Source organism: Bombina bombina, chromosome 5, assembly GCF_027579735.1.
Source record: "Bombina bombina isolate aBomBom1 chromosome 5, aBomBom1.pri, whole genome shotgun sequence".
Classification (NCBI taxonomy): domain Eukaryota; kingdom Metazoa; phylum Chordata; class Amphibia; order Anura; family Bombinatoridae; genus Bombina; species Bombina bombina.
Genome location: NC_069503.1, coordinates 252029392 through 252035284, shown reverse-complemented (window position 1 = coordinate 252035284; position 5893 = coordinate 252029392).

The following is a 5893-nucleotide window of genomic DNA, read 5'->3' as shown; positions in this document are numbered from 1 at the left end:
GTATTAGCAAGTAGAGAACTGAGCTCCAGACTCTCTTGTTGAAAAGGAACAAGCACAGCTTTCAGTTACACAGTTTTATTTGACATGAAAAGCAAAATAACTAATAAATGTATATTGCAATGCTATTTTATTATCATTCATAGTATAAATAACTTTCAAATACAAATACAGGCTGATTTATTTAGACAAAATATCTACATATTTTAATTAATTAATAATAATTAATAATACCACCTATAAATATTGGATGTTTGCAGAATATAGGAATGAAAAATATATATTAATTTAATTATTTTTAAAGATGCAGATGGGGAAAGGAACTGCAAAATTGCTCCTGTCTCCAACACAAAGAGAATTACACACTTCATTTGAAACAGGGAGCTCCCCTCTTTTGAATCAAGGGTCATCATTTGTGGGTAATGGATGTTTCCTAAGGAGGGTGGGGCTATTTTAGAGTCCTTATCACTCCCTGTAATCCACACAGAGGGCATATGGCCTCATCCTTGAAACAATTAAGACCGCTCTTTCCATTTTGGGGTCTAAAGTCCCTGTTATTATTAGATAGTTACTATCAAAATGGCAATCACCTACCTAATGTATTTACTTTATGGTGGGATAGTGGCTCCAAAGTAGACCCTATCTCCTAAATACATTATACAACACACAAATAATACTCCTGGTATGTTAGAGAGGAATATTCTGATTCAAATTACCCACAAGGTAGCAAGTTTTTGCCACTGGAAACTTAGGTTTCTTTTATGGTGCTTTATTCTATAACTGGAACACTAGCAACCAAGTGACCCTTCTTTTGAAATATGAGGAACCCTCTCGGTGATCACATGCTTGGGCTACTATCAGGAGTTTACCAGCAACATCCACAACCACCTAATATATTTCTAAGGAACAAAATCACTGGGGGGGGGGGGGTAAATTAGGTTATTGTAATAACAATGATCAATACCTATCAGCATTTGTCCTATACAGAGTTATTTTGCCTAATCCCCATAGACCCTTACCACCCTTCTCATCATTGTATTATGTGATGAAAACTTAAAGGGACACTCAAGTCAAAATAAACTTTTATGATTCAGAAAGAGCAGCAGTTTTAAGACACTTTCCAATTTACTTCCAGTATCACATTTTGTACAGTCTTTTTATATTCACACTTTCTTTGGAACAAGATCCTACTGAGCATGTGCGCAAGCACACTTTGAATGCATATTCTAGTCTGTGATTGGCTGATGTCTGTCACATGACACAGGGGGCCAGAAAATGGGAGAAAAAATAATTTGTCAGAAAAAAAATCTGCTGCTTATTTGAAATTCAGACTAGGTGCTATTGCATCTTCTTTTTAAAATGTACTTAATTATGTAATTCTTCTGCATTGAGTGGTCCTTTAATTTCAAAATAAGGTTCTCAACGTTTAAATAAGGGGTTTCCTGTCCTTAGCTGTCTGTCAAGTGATTCTCATAGTAATTATTTTATTGTTTTTTTTAAGTTTATATTTTATTCCTACTCATTTATTGCATTGCAAGATGCTGTGAGACAAAAAATCAATTTGTTTTTTATTGAATAACATAAGAATAGAATCCTAACTAGTGTTATATTGAGAAATGAATTGATGCCAAATGTGGAACCATAGAGTGTGTGATTGAAATATTTAGAAAATAATTACTGCCATGCTGATGTTGCCATGTCGAGTAGTTTTATAGCTACTGTGGTGCATCTCAGCAAACTAAAGTTATGTTCTAAATGTCATTGGTCTGCTGAAAGAGATTTTGTGAGTATATTTACAGATAAGGCACCAACATTTATATTTTGGTGCAATTATTAGAAACAGATTTAAAAAATGGGTTAAAATGCAGGCTCCTAGGGTATACATGCTTGCATTTCCTACCTTTATCTCAAAGTGTGGAATTTAAATTACCATTAGATAATCATAGACAAACTGTTTCATGTTACCCCAATATAGACATTCCTGTACAGCTTGAGTAGAGATGCCATGATGGGAAGAATATGTCTCCTAATCAAGACTTCTAAAGTGAGAAGAGAAGTTTATTTTACAGACAGTTAATATACGGATTATGCAGAGGGACCTCGTCAGCGAAGTGAGCCATCTACCCTCGGGTGGCAGTAATCCCAGCCAGGAAATACACCTGGAGGGGCAAGGAGAGTTTCTTATGTTGCTTGAGGGGGTCTTACCCAATACCAACTGAACCACCAACAACTTCATGGCTAATTTATGTACCTCTACACATCTCCATAGTATGCTAGTATGCATGATGTTGTAATCCTATACATAGTATGCTGGTATGCATGATGTTGTAATCCTATACATAGTATGCTGGTATGCATGATGTTGTAATCCTATACATAGTATGCTGGTATGCATGATGTTGTAATCCTATACATAGTATGCTGGTATGCATGATGTTGTAATCCTATACATAGTATGCTGGTATGCATGATGTTGTAATCCTATACATAGTATGCTGGTATGCATGATGTTGTAATCCTATACATAGTATGCTGGTATGCATGATGTTGTAAACCTATACATAATATGCTGGTATGCATGATGTTGTAATCCTATACATAGTATGCTAGTATGCATGATGTTGTAATCCTATACATAGTATGCTGGTATGCATGATGTTGTAATCCTATACATAGTATGCTGGTATGCATGATGTTGTAATCCTATACATAGTATGCTGGTATGCATGATGTTGTAAACCTATACATAGTATGCTGGTATGCATGATGTTGTAATCCTATACATAGTATGCTAGTATGCATGATGTTGTAATCCTATACATAGTATGCTGGTATGCATGATGTTGTAATCCTATACATAGTATGCTGGTATGCATGATGTTGTAATCCTATACATAGTATGCTGGTATGCATGATGATTTAATCCTATACATAGTATGCTGGTATGCATGATGTTGTAATCCTATACATAGTATGCTGGTATGCATGATGTTGTAATCCTATACATAGTATGCTGGTATGCATGATGTTGTAATCCTATACATAGTATGCTGGTATGCATGATGTTGTAATCCTATACATAGTATGCTGGTATGCATGATGTTGTAATCCTATACATAGTATGCTAGTATGCATGATGTTGTAATCCTATACATAGTATGCTGGTATGCATGATGTTGTAATCCTATACATAGTATGCTAGTATGCATGATGTTGTAATCCTATACATAGTATGCTGGTATGCATGATGTTGTAATCCTATACATAGTATGCTAGTATGCATGATGTTGTAATCCTATACATAGTATGCTGGTATGCATGATGTTGTAATCCTATACATAGTATGCTAGTATGCATGATGTTGTAATCCTATACATAGTATGCTGGTATGCATGATGTTGTAATCCTATACATAGTATGCTGGTATGCATAATGATTTAATCCTATACATAGTATGCTAGTATGCATGATGTTGTAATCCTATACATAGTATGCTGGTATGCATGATGTTGTAATCCTATACATAGTATGCTAGTATGCATGATGTTGTAATCCTATACATAGTATGCTGGTATGCATGATGTTGTAATCATATACATAGTATGCTGGTGTGCATGATATTGTAATCCTATACATAGTATGCTGGTATGCATGATGTTGTAATCCTATACATAGTATGCTAGTATGCATGATGTTGTAATCCTATACATAGTATGCTGGTATGCATGATGTTGTAATCCTATACATAGTATGCAGGCATGCATGATGATTTAATCCTATACATAGTATGCTGGTATGCATGATGTTGTAATCCTATACATAGTATGCTAGTATGCATGATGTTGTAATCCTATACATAGTATGCTGGCATGCATGATGTTGTAATCCTATACATAGTATGCTGGTATGCATGATGTTGTAATCCTATACATAGTATGCTAGTATGCATGATGTTGTAATCCTATACATAGTATGCTGGTATGCATGATGATTTAATCCTATACATAGTATGCTAGTATGCATGATGTTGTAATCCTATACATAGTATGCTGGTATGCATGATGATTCAATCCTATACATAGTATGCTGGTATGCATGATGTTTTAATCCTATACATAGTATGCTAGTATACATGATGCTGTATTCCTATACATAGTATGCTGGTATGCATGATGATTCAATCCTATACATAGTATGCTGGTATGCATGATGATTTAATCCTATACATAGTATGCTGTTATGCATGATGATTTAATCCTATACATAGTATGCTGGTATGCATGATGTTGTAATCCTATACATAGTATGCTAGTATGCATGATGTAATCCTATACAAAGTATGCTAGTATGCATGATGTTGTAATCCTATACATAGTATGCTGGTATGCATGATGTTGTAATACTATACATAGTATGCTGGTATGCATGATGATTTAATCATATACATAGTATGCTGGTATGCATGATGATTTAATCCTATACATAGTATGCTGGTATGCATGATGTTGTAATCCTATACATAGTATGCTAGTATGCATGATGTAATCCTATACAAAGTATGCTAGTATGCATGATGTTGTAATCCTATACATAGTATGCTGGTATGCATGATGTTGTAATACTATACATAGTATGCTGGTATGCATGATGATTTAATCCTATACATAGTATGCTGGTATGCATGATGATTTAATCCTATACATAGTATGCTGGTATGCATGATGTTGTAATCCTATACATAGTATGCTGGTATGCATTATGATTTAATCCTATACATAGTATGCTGGTATGCATGATGATTTAATCCTATACATAGTATGCTGGTATGCATGATGATTTAATCCTATACATAGTATGCTGGTATGCATGATGATTTAATCCTATACATAGTATGCTGGTATGCATGATGATTTAATCCTATACATAGTATGCTGGTATGCATAATGATTTAATCCTATACATAGTATGCTAGCATGAATGTCTGGAGGGGGGCACTTGCCCCACCCCCTGGGAAGCACACAGCAATTGCTCCAGGTCACTGTAGATAATATTAGGGCCAGTGGTGGTGCAGGTACAGAGGTCTCAGTGACTGGCTAACTGTTAATGTATTTTTTTACCTCATATTGCAGCTGTACCTGTGGTGGCACAGCTGCTTTACGTTCATTTCCAGTGTTGTTTCAGCCCAGTCTGCTCCTTTTGAAGTTCCTGTGCAGTTACACAAAAACGTGAGTGGCTGTCTGTGTGAGTTATCAGTTGCTTGGCAAAATTCCCTCCTCCAAGCTTGTGCTTCTAGATGCTGCTTAGGGAGGGGAGGTGCAGAACGAGTGTGGGAGCCAGCTGGTGCTCAAGTCCAAAACTGGTGTGGGAGCCAGATAATACTCAGACTTAAGTACTGCCCCTGGATTTGTGCTGTTGGAGGTAGTGTCAGCAACTGGCATGTAGGTGTCAATGTTTCTATATTTATGTTAAAGTGAGTTTTAAATGTATGTGTGTGTGTCACTGTAAGCAAGTGTGTACGTTTGTGTGTGTACATGTGTGCAAGGGTGCTAGCTTATTCCTGTGTGTGTGAGCAAGTGTGTGTTTGTTCCTGTTTCTGTGTGAGCAAGAGTGTGTGTAGCAAGTGTGTGTGTGAGCAAGAGTGTGTGTTTGTTCCTGTTTGTGTGTGAGCAAGAGTGTGTGTAGCAAGTGTGTGTGTGTTTGTTGGAACCATTTGGTAAAGGTTATATTTAGTATTGGTGTGTTATCACCCTGAAAGCATTTTCTGGCTTCAATACACATTGGTTTGTGGAGGAAGACATCAGTACTACTAGAGGCATCCAGGATATCAGATGAATAGTCTGCTGAGCAACTATAAGAGCTCAGACTGTCGTTGTAGCACTTACCAAGTGCTTTAATT